The 11,939-nt window shown below is 42.6% G+C and overlaps 1 pseudogene; it reads left to right on the top strand.

Moving 5' to 3' along the window:
• LOC149192376 (WAT1-related protein At5g07050-like) overlaps positions 1-806 on the top strand; it is a 35,390-nt pseudogene extending 34,584 nt beyond the window's left edge.
• Positions 807-11,939: the final 11,133 nt, after the last annotated feature.

Here is an 11,939-nt window from a genome sequence, read left to right on the forward strand (position 1 = left end):
TTCTCTATCTTAATTTTTTTTTTTTTTAGTGGGGTTTTTATTGTTTTGCGTTTTTAAATTAGAAAGTCGATAGTTTGAATTTTAGATAATCTACATATTTAGACATCCTTAATTAATTTTTCAATCCACATGAAATAATTGTTTCTAAAAAACAACATTTTTTAACAATGGACATAAAAAATAACCATTTTTAACATAAATATAACAAAAAAACTAAACGTTTTGATAATTTTTTGCTAGAATTAACATGTCAAAATCACAATTTTTATACAAAAATATTAACTAAAAATGGTCAAATAATAGTTTTTTTTATGAATTTCATGTCAAAAAGATAATAATAACTACTTTTTAAAAAAAAAAAATGATTAACTTAAAAATCAATGCAAAAATCACATATTACCAATATTGAACGTATAACAACCCTAATTGAGTGTTTATTCTTCTCATAAAATGTCAAAGTCAAAACATTGCAAAGCTTGAGTTACAAGCATAACTTAAATTTAATCAAGAATGTCACGTAATCCAAACTCTTCGTCCTCTAGAGTTTCATCATTGTCCTCTTCCACAATATTTTCTGTTTCATTTTGCTCATTTTGCTCATTTTCCTCTTCTAATGGGTCTTTCATGTCTGCAAATCCCCCAATATGTGTCTTTCCATACATTCCATGTAATGGTGGTTGGGGTTCCTTTGCCTTTTTTGCCACACGTGATTCACTAAAGTCCCCTTTCTTCAACCCAATTTCTTGCATTGCATCTGGAAGAAATTGAAGAGCATTAATTCTTTGCTGAATGAAATTGCATTGTAATGGATCTTTCTCAATTGCAATGCAATTTCTTCCTTTTTGAAGGCAACATGCTAGTGTTGTACCTAATTATCAAGCACAAAAAAATAATGAAGTAAATTAGTACAATGACATATTAATTAAAAAAAAGAACATATTGAAATTCAATTCCATGTGGCAAAACGTACCTGAGCCAGAAAATAAATCCAGAACCCAATCTCCTTCATTTGAACATATGTCTATAAGATAGTTAATCAATAATTGTGGTTTCTGATAAATGTTAACTATCTCTCCTTTCATTTCTTTGTCTTCATATGTTAGTTTTCTCACAACAACATCATAAGTCAGTATTTGGCTATGACTCTTTTTGTCCACCCGATTAAAAATCATAGACATATGGCTATCATCTTTTGCCCAACTATCAATATGAATGAACTCACAGTCATTTATAAATTGTTGATCTTCATTGTCAAGAAGATTTGACTTTTGCCTGTAACATAAAATAGTAAAAGTTCAATTAACTTGTACATAAATTAATTTTTCAACATTAATCAAATATACCTTTAAACATCTTACCATGTAAGCTGCATCCTTGAATTTGTTTTCCCCTTGAAGCTTGACAATAACATTGCCAATTGTGTGTCTGAATGAAATGTCACAAATCTCCATAATGGTGATGACGTCACTTCCTTAAATCCTGCCACCACTTTATTAAAAGCTTGATAAGTATAAGGGTCAATATCATAGCAAATGTTTGGAATATTGAAACCATGGGGAATATCGGCAATAACTAGGGCATAATCCCTTTTTGGTACGAGTTTCGCAATGTCTTCACAGTCGCCTTGTATTACTTGATATTGAATAGTGTCTAGCCCATTCCAAATGAAATGATTAAGAGTTGGATCAAGTTCAACATTCTTAATACGTTGCTTTCTCAGTCTTTCAATCTTTATTTTTTCAATAAAAGTCTTGAAACTGTCTGGTGCTCCATTATCTTCTTTCTTCATCTTTTACCAAACAAACAAATGTATGTGTAAGTTTTAAATTAAAAATAGTACACAGATGATTAAAACTGAATGTATAAATCAAGTTACCTTTTTAAATGCAAGATAAAAAGCTTTCAATGTTGATGTAGAACTTGAATCTGGATAGTTGCATACAACATCATCCCAACTATCTTCATTCAACAATTTAACCATTTGTTCCTGAATTTTCATGTAAACTTTGTGACTGCATAGATAAAGTAAGAAAAAGTTAATATACTGATATGTATAACAAATACTACCAATAACAACATGTTTTAGTTAAAAGATAACTATAATCCTGGAAATAAGTAAAAATAATTCAGCAAACTTACTTTTGAAATTCTTCAGACATTTCTTCCAATGATAATTCCCCCAACTTCACACGAGATAATATTGTTTTGAAATTTTTTTCATCTTTCACTCCTTGCATCGCCCTCCAAGGCGTGATGGTCATATCGTCTGGAAGTTGCTTCAGTTCAGGCGCTGATTTATTGTTGCTACATATCAATGGCTTAGACTTTCTGACCCTCTGGTTTTTAATGCGAATGTCTTCCCACATGCTAAAAATGTCATCAATCAAATTCCAAATATCTCCAGTTCTAAATGCCAATTGGAAAATGTTATCAACACCTCTGAATAAATCGCTAGATCTGTTGTCTTTTCCATTTTTTGAATTGCCTTTATCTTCAATTTGATAGCCTATTTCCATACAACATTCCTTTCGGAAATATGTAGTAATATTGATCTTATCCCCACCAGATTTTTCTAGGAATTCACTATGAATAAATCTAACCTTTTGGATCAAAGTCATAGACATCCTATATTCATTATCTAAATTATGATCCCATGCCACTAACTTTGCTTCTGTTTCATTTAAACCAGCATAAATGATACATTTCATCGTTTCAAAACGTGGGTTATTAGGATATTCCTCCATCAATTGTCTTTGAGCTTCAACAGAATGGTTCCCCCCAAGCACATAATAATTGTATTCAAAACATTTTGACTTATCAAATGCTTCTTTGTTGGGAACTTGAAGTGGATCAACAAGAAGCACATAACTAACCACATGAGCATATGGATTGTACCTCATCAATGTCTTCAAGTTGTGAACATGCAGATGATGTGGCTTTCTGACTTGATATTGGCATTGTCCTTCACTTGCCTTATAGGTTTGTGTGACATTTAACTGAAATGTATGACCACCATCAACTAAGTTTCTCTTTGTCAAATTCTGTCGAATGGCATTTTGTTTTGTTTTGATAATTCCATCACCTAAATCAGCTCCTGGTGTAATGATTTATCTGCTTTCTTTTGAAGTTTCACTAGGTTCTTGACTACTGGTAATGACTACTTCAAGATCTTCAACTCTACCTTTTTTCGTCTTAACATTCTCAAGAGATCTATTCTTGGGCATTGTTACTTTTGGTCTTTTACGACCTTCCACAATTTCAATGTCATCTTCAGTAATGGCAACATATGCTTCATTGTCAATTTCAACTTCATCGTCCTCAAAAGTAACTTGTTTACCCTTGCTAGATTTATCCACCAGAGGCCTTTTTTTCTGATTCTTTGGATGTAGTTTTGTAGCATCATCAATTACTACATTTTCCATGTTTTGCATATCTTCTTCTGACACTGAGTAAAAATGGCTGACAACTTTCATGATATCATGCTCTATGTAATGAATGCCTCCCAACATAATTGAACAGCTTTCAACAAAATTCTGCCAAACAAAATATCATATGTTAATATAATCAAAGTTAAAAAATATAGCGAGACATTTTCAAAACGCAAAATAAAAATACAAATAACAATACTTACCGTGTTTTCTGTCATATCATTTACGATTTGTTTACACAACTTTGTAGATACCTCTCTCCTGTCATATAATGAATATGATAGTTGGTATTTAATCCTTTCATGTGACTTGGCAGCTTTTGTAAGTACGTAAACAACTTCAGTGTTTGGTACCGAACACATATCTATGACTTTTCCCATCACCTCCAAATTTTCATTATTATTGCGTGTATCAATGTATAGATATATATTCACAGTTGTGCTCTCTCTTTCTTTCACATACCAGGCTCTTGATGGAAATTTCACCTCTTTTGAACTTTTCCAATCTGAGATTAGCTTCTTATCACTTAAAGCAGTTGACATACTTGTAGGTATGAGCTCAGGTGGAGTTCGTTCACCAACGTTTTTTGAAGATACACCTTTAAGACTCCTTGCTCCAGAAAGATTCGCAGAAATTTTCCTTGATGCCATTTTCCTAAAAAAAAAACACATAAATTAGTAAATAAAAAAACATATTAACTTAAATTAACAACAAAAATATACCATAAATTTTTTATTTGTATAATCAAAATTGCCCTCCCCCTCCCCCGACCCGCTCGCCAGCCCACCCCTAGGCCCCCCGCCCGGCTGCCCCGCCCCCCTCCCCCTCCGGCCCCCGGGCCGCCCCGGCCCCCTTCCCCCCGCCCGGGCCGCCCCCCCCTCCCTGCCCCTCCGCCCCCCCGGCCGCCCCACCGCCTCCCCCTCCCTCCCCCCCGGGCCGCCCCCTCCCACACCCCACCTCCACCCCCTTCCCCTCCCTCCCCCGGCCGGGCCGCCCCACCCCCCTCCCCCTCCCTCCCCCGGCCGGGCCGGCCACTCCACCCCCCGGCCCCCCGCCCGGGTCGCCCCACCCCCTTCCCCCTCCCTCCCCCGGCCGGGCCGGCCCCCCCCTCACCCGGGCCGGCCCCGCCCACCTCCCCCGGCCACCCCCGCCCGGGCCACCCCCTCCACCCCCCGGCCCCCCGCCCGGGCCGCCACACCCCCCCTCCCCCTCCCCCTCCCTCCCCTGCCCGGGCCGCCCCACCGCCCTGCCCCTCCCCCTCCCTTCCCCACCCGGCCACCCCCGCCCGGGCCGCCCCCCCCCCCCCCCCCCCCTCGGCCCGGGCCGCCCCACCCGCCTCCCCCTCCCCCTCCCTCCCCCGCCCGGCCACCCCCGCACGGGCCGCCCCCTCAACCCCCCCGCCCCCCCCCCCCCCCCCCCCCCGCCCGGGCCGCCCCCTAACTCGGCCCCAGCCCCCCTCCGCCCGGGCCGCCCCACCCCCCTCCCCCTCCCTCCCCCGCCCGGGCCGCCCCCTAACTCGGCCCCAGCCCCCCTCCGCCCGGGCCGCCCCACCCCCCTCCCCCTCCCTCCCCCGCCCGGCCACCCCCGCCCGGCCGCCCCACACCCCTCCCCCTCCCTCCCCCGCCCCCACCCCCGGGCCGCCCCACCCGCCTCCCCCTCCCCCTCCCTCCCCCGCCCGGCCACCCCCGCCCAGGCCGCCGCACCCCGCCCGCCCCCTCCGCCCGCACAGGGCCACCCCCGGGCCGCCCAGCCCCGCTCGAGGGCGGGGCGACCCGGGGGTGGCCCTGTGCGGGCGGAGGGGGCGGGCGGGGTGGGCGGCGGGGCCGGGGAGGGGCGGGCAGGGCCGGGGAGGGGGCGCGGGAGGGGGAGGGGCAGGAGGGGTGGGGCGGCCCGGGCGGGGGAGGGAGGGGGAGGTGGGTAGGGCGGCCCGGGCGGGGGGGGGGGAAGGGGGCGGCCCGGGCCGGGGTGGCCGGGCGGGGGAGGGAGGGGGAGGGGGAGGCGGGTGGGGCGGCCCGGGCCGGGGGGAGGGGCGGGCGGGGCCGGGGAGGGGGAGGGGCGGGAGGGGTGGGGCGGCCCGGGCGCGGGGGGGGGGGGGGGGGGGGGGCGGCGGGGGCGGCCCGGGCGGGGGTGGCCGGGCGGGGGAGGGAGGGGGAGGGGGAGGTGGGTGGGGCGGCCCGGGTCGGGGGGCGGCCCGGGCGGGGGTGGCTGGGCGGGGGAGGGAGGGGGGGGGGGTGGGGCGGCTCCGGCGGGGGGGGGGGGTGCCGGAGGGGGGCGGGGGTGGTCGGGCGGGGGAGGGAGGGGGAGGGGGGTGGGGTGGCCCGGGCGGGGGAGGGCCGGGGGGGGGATGGAGGGGGAGGGGAGGGGGGTGGTGCGGTTCGGGCGGGGGTGGCCGGCCCGGCTGGGGGTGGGGGCTGGGGCGGCCCGGTGGGCCGGGGCGGGGGTGGGCGCCAGGTGGGCCGTGCGCCAGGTGGAGGATGGGCGGGCAGGGGTGCCGGGGAGGGGGCGGGGGCGGGGGTGCCGGGGAGGGGGAGGGCGGGCGGGGTTGGGCCGTGCGCCGGGTGGGGGTGGGGTAGGCGGGGGTGCCGGGGAGGGGCGGGCGGGGTTGGGCCGTGACCCGGGTGGGGGTGGGGTAGGCGGGGGTGCCGGGGAGGGAGGAGGGGCGGGTGGGATGGGCAGGGGGGCCGGGTGCCGGGTGGGCCCGGGGTGGGGTGTGGGATGGGCAGGGGGCTGGGGTGGCGACGGGTGCCAGGTGGGCCCGGGGTGGGGTGGGCTGGAAAATTTTCTAATTTGAAAAAAAATATGGGGGGGGGGGAAGGGAGTTAGGGGGGCAGGGGTTGGAGAAGGGGGGAGGTGTGGCGGGCGGGGCGGGGTAAATAGCAAGATTAGGCTAGACAGTTACCGATTCACCATGTGGTATAAAAAAAAAAAAAAATTGGCTTGGAAATTTTTTTAATTTAAAAAAAAAATATATTTTTCATTAAAGTAATTTAATATGAAAATTTCGAAAAAATAATTGTACTTACCTTTCAATTGCGACAATTCTTTGTTGTATATATTGTTGATAGCAATATCGCTGCTCCACAAATTCACGAGTCTTTCAAGGGACTTCAGAAAACCTAGATGTGAGGAGAGTAATAGTGATAGCGAAATTTATTATATAAGTGAAATTACGAAGATGTTTTTCCATACGATTAATGTGGGATAGTTTGTTTTACATTATTATAGAGAGAATATTGTAGAGTTGTTTTACAACGGATTGAATGTGGGATTAATTTTTTTGAGAATATATTATAAAAATTAGAAAAAAATAATTGTTAAGTAAATATTATATACTTTAACTATTAGAATAATTAATGTACAAGTTGTGATTTACAATTTGAATTTTAGTGATTTATTTCATAAAAATAAATTAGTTTACGTTTTTCAATCAATTGTAGAATAAAATAATAAAGGTAAATAACTCTAACAAACTTTTGGAGGGAAATATTTTCGCGAAAATTTTTGGAGGGAATAACTTTGGAGGGAATATTTCATTCTTTAAGCTATATAATATTCTTAGGAGACTCCATTTGTATCATTCAACATTTTCTATTTGAAAGTGATGGATTGCTCTGATGGTGAAGTTTCGGTTTATACACCATCAACATCTTCATCGCGTAACAACTCTATTCATATTGATGAATATAGCGGGAATTCTTCCACTATGAATAGAAAGTCAATTCTTCCACTTAGTCCCGATTCTAAAGACTACGAGAGCAACACTGATGAAAGAGGGGATGGAGAATTTCAAATTAATAAAGAGTCACAGATTCCACTTAGTCCAAATTCTAAGGACTATGAAAGCAGCGGTGATGAAGAGCATGATGGTGAAGTTCAAAAGAATGGGGTGTCACAATGTCCACTTAGTCCTAATTCTGAGGACTATGAGAGTAGCAGTTTTGAAGAATGTGATGGTGAAGTTCAAAAGAATGGAGGGTCACGATGTCCACTTAGTCCTAATTTTGAAGACTATGAGAGCAGCAGTTTTGACGTGCATGATGGAAAATTTCAAAATAATGGAGTGTCAAAGTGTCCACTTAGTCCTAATTCTAAGGACTATGAGAGCAGCAGTGATGATGAATGTGATAATGAATTTCAAAAAAATGGAGTGTCAAAGTGTCCACTTAGTCCTAATTCTAAGGACTATGAGAGCAGCAGTGATGAAGAGCATGATGGTGAATTTCAAAAGTATGGAGTGTCACAGTGTCCAGTTAGTCCTGATTCTAAGGACTATGAGAGCAGCGGTGATGAAGCGCAGGATGATGATTTTCAAAAGATTGGAGTATCACAATGTCCTCTTAGTCCTAATTCTAAGGACTATGAGAGCAGCGGTGATGAAGCGCGGGATGATGATTTTCAAAAGATTGGAGTATCACAATGTCCTCTTAGTCCTGATTCTAAGGACTATGAGAGCAGCGGTGATGAAGCGTGGGATGATGATTTTCACAAGATTGGAGTATCACAATGTCCTCTTAGTCCTAATTCTAAGGACTATGAGAGCAGCGGTGATGAAGCGCGGGATGATGATTTTCAAAAGATTGGAGTATCACAATGTCCTCTTAGTCCTAATTCTAAGGACTATGAGAGCAGCGGTGATGAAGCACGGGATGATGATTTTCAAAAGATTGGAGTATCACAATGTCCTCTTAGTCCTGATTCTAAGGACTATGAGAGCAGCGGTGATGAAGCGCGAGATGATGATTTTCAAAACATGGAGTATCACAATGTCCTCTTAGTCCTGATTCTAAGGACTATGAGAGCAACAGTGATGAAGAACAGGATGATGCAGTTAGTCCTAATTCTAATCAGTATAAAGGTAGCAGTGACAAAGGACAGGATGTAGCATCTTCAATAAGTAAACAGCCACATTTTCAACATAGTCCTAATTCTATGGACTATGAGAGTAGCACTGACAATGTACATGAGGAAGAATATCCATTAAACATCGAGTCAGATTTTCCATTTAGTCTGAATTCTAAGGACTATGATAGTAGCACTGAAGAAGGGGAAGATGAAGGGTATCCTCTCAGTCAAAATTTGAAAATTAGAGCAGATCATAGTGTGGATAACGTTCCTCTTAATGATGATGAAAGTCCTTATAAAAATGATGATCCAATGATGGAGATGTTGCCAAGAAATATTGTATCGAGGAGTAGGAGTAGACCTTTTCGTATCGATGCAAGCTATTCTAGTTATACAAGGGGTAGAGAAGAATATCTGACGAGAAGAAGTTATATCAGCGCTCTCATTTCAAGTGAATGTTGCCAAAAAAATTGCTTGAAACGTATGGATTTCACATTTGCATTAGAAAGCAGGAAGAGATATTTGTCAATGAATAAAAGCATGCAAAACTCATATTTAGTTGGCTGCATGCAATCTACATTGTCAGGTTATGATTATCATATTAGGAATTTTTTATTGTGTAGAAAAGCTTTCAAAATGTTTCATTCAATTGGGAATTTTCGTCTCTCGAGAATTCAAGAAAATTTGGAAAAGGATCCCACATTTTATTCAGAAGTACGTTATAAAAGACAGTTTGGGCCATTATCAAATACTGCAATGTCATGGATGAAAGATTTATTTTCAAAGCATGGAGAGTGTATGCCAAATAGAGAGACAATACATATTCCAGATAATTTTTCAAGACGAGAAATCTACAACTTATACAAAGAATATGCAGAAAGTGCTGAGGGACAGGGCCACTTTATTACATATCAATATTTTGTGAAGATATGGAAGAAAGAATTCAAAAATGTTCGTATTCCTAAGAAGACAAGGATGGGGATTTGCAGTACATGTGCTTCTCTTAAATCAAAAAGGGACAAATGTGAAGGCTCAGAAAGAGGTAAGTGTTCATAACTTTTACTTTTAAAATTGTATAGTCATCAACTATGAAAACATATTTCTTAATGAATTTCTTTTATGTTGTGTAGATTTAATTGTCAAAGAACTTCAGGAGCATCGCGAACAACAAACAAATGAAAGGAAGAAGTTGTACAAGCATCGAAAGAAGTGTTATGATAATCCAAATAAATATTTGGGTTTGATAATTGATGGTATGGACCAGAAGAAAACACTTTTACCATATTTTGTTCGCACACCCAAAAATCTACAAGAGGAAAATTTTATTCAGTTTCACTTGGTCGGTTGTATGGTCTTCAATGGGAAAATGTTGCCAAGGGTGTACTTCACAGCTCCAAATATTCATAATGATGCAAATATGACCATAACCATAATTCATGATGTGATTTCTCATTGGTCTGGTAATCTTCCTGAAGTTTTGTATCTACAATTGGACAACACTTGCCGTGAAAACAAAAATCAGATTGTTTTTGGGTATCTGAACATGCTTGTTGAATTGAGAATTTTTCAAAAGGTAAAGGTTGGTTTCCTTCTTGTTGGGCACACTCATGACCATATTGATCAGATGTTCAGTCGTTTTTCAGTCACATTGAGGAGGAAGGAAGTTGGGAGCTTGCCATCACTAATTGAATGTATTAAGAAATCATACATGCCAGAGCCTGCTTTTGAAGTGTTGGAAGAAACTGTTAACATGCGAAGGTTTATTCTGGGATCATATGGTGAGGGGAAATGCATTGAACAACTTAATGACATTAGCTTCCAACATCAATTTCGTATCAAAAAAATTGATGGGAAAACACTAATATGGGGCAAGAAGTATTCAACTACTACAGAGTGGGCACCGTCATCAGGATTGCAATTTTTGAAGTTCATTCTAGATCATCCAATATTTGCATCAAAAATATTGTCATTACAATCAGTTGGTGAAGTTCAGAATGCACGTAGACAGAACAGGGCTATAAATTATTCTGATTGCCTGGAAGAAATTAAAAAATGTATTAGATATACATATGAGTACTTTGACATTGCTGATTCAGTTTGGTGGGAGTCGTTTTTCAATAATCAAAGTGATCTCATTTCGACAACAATAAATGAAGATATACCTTTGAAAAATCCATTTATTTGGCCACAAAATGTGTCAAATGAACATGAGGAAGTAAACATTGTTGAACAACAACAATCTCAAGGTATTATTAATTCTTCACAGGCAGAGGAAAGAGAGATGTATATAGGTTCCAGAAGATCTCGTGCACAACGTGAAGCCATGGAAGACCTTTATAGGGGTTCAGTACAGGATATTAAGGAGGGTTGCATGATTGCAGTGCTAGCAGATGGAGATCCCAATGGCTATCCATTTTGGGTTGCTAAAGTTTTAAAGGTCTTTACAGAAAATGAGGATGTTACAGGTGTTGAAGTACATTGGTATGCCACAAATACACACCCATTCAATGGTGTGTATAAGCCAGAGATGGTAGTTGACAAAAAAAATGGTGGAAAAAGAAAAAGAAAGGGTACAAATATAAATCGCCGCCGCACAGACATATTACAATTGAAGGATGTTGACATACTTGTTTATGACTTCAATTTAACAAAGAGAGGAACTCTTCGCTTCAAGACGACAGAGATTATGAAAAGGTTGTTACCAGAAGGAACAGTGTTGACATGGGACTCTGCTGAAACCAGTCGTAGATCTAGAAGACTTTTGAAACCTAGAATCTTGGGCATGCATGTGGACTCAGATGGGGCACTAGTTGATGACAGAGAAGAATATGGAACATCTTCGTCAGCATCCAGTCACTCATCTGAAGATGTGAATTCTGATGGTGTGCAAGAAAATATGAGTGATTTTGAATAATTGTTTAAGACAGTTTATATAACTGATGTATGCATCGTATCTTCAAATAAAATTAATGTTTTCCATATTTTGTTAAATGAGAAGTTATGAAGCATTTTTATGTTGTTGGATTATGTCTTAAGTATGATAAATTTTATTGTTTAAATATCTACAATGCAATATCAAATTAGAGATATAATGTCTCTTTTATTCAATGTACAAATAAAGACTTTTGAATTCATTCAGTGATATAATTTGTTCATAATGTCATGTTTTTTTAGTTTTGTGGTTGAAAACATGTTAAATTTATACTTAGGAAAGAAAAATGATATTCTACCAGAAACATTAATGTGTTTTTCCTTAAAAGTTAACTTTGTTTGAGACATAAAAAATTGGTTTTATTAGCATTGTTTAAAAAGTATTAAAATTGACCCTAAAAAAAAAAATCATTATTCCAATATCAACACTTTCGTTCTGAAGCTATATTTTGCAGGAAAATTTCGTAGAAAATTTCGTAGTCGCTGCCATTTTTAAAACAACCGCAAAATTGACACCTAAAAAAAAAAACATCGTTCCAGTGTACACACTTTTCGTTTTGAGCACTGTTTTTGTGGTTTTTTTGGGGTTTTTGGGCCAGAGTTCTCGTTTTGAGTTTATAGTTCCCGTTTCAAAGTTTACATTGTTCAAATTCGTGGAGAGTATTTTTAGGAAGGTGTTCCCCTCATTTATGGGCCCTTACCTCGAATTCTCCACCATCAGCTCGGAGTTCAAGGGCC

This window comes from Pinus tabuliformis, chromosome 2_2, assembly GCF_031772625.1.
Source record: "Pinus tabuliformis cultivar Carrire ecotype Pingquan chromosome 2_2, CPIR1, whole genome shotgun sequence".
NCBI lineage: Eukaryota > Viridiplantae > Streptophyta > Pinopsida > Pinales > Pinaceae > Pinus > Pinus tabuliformis.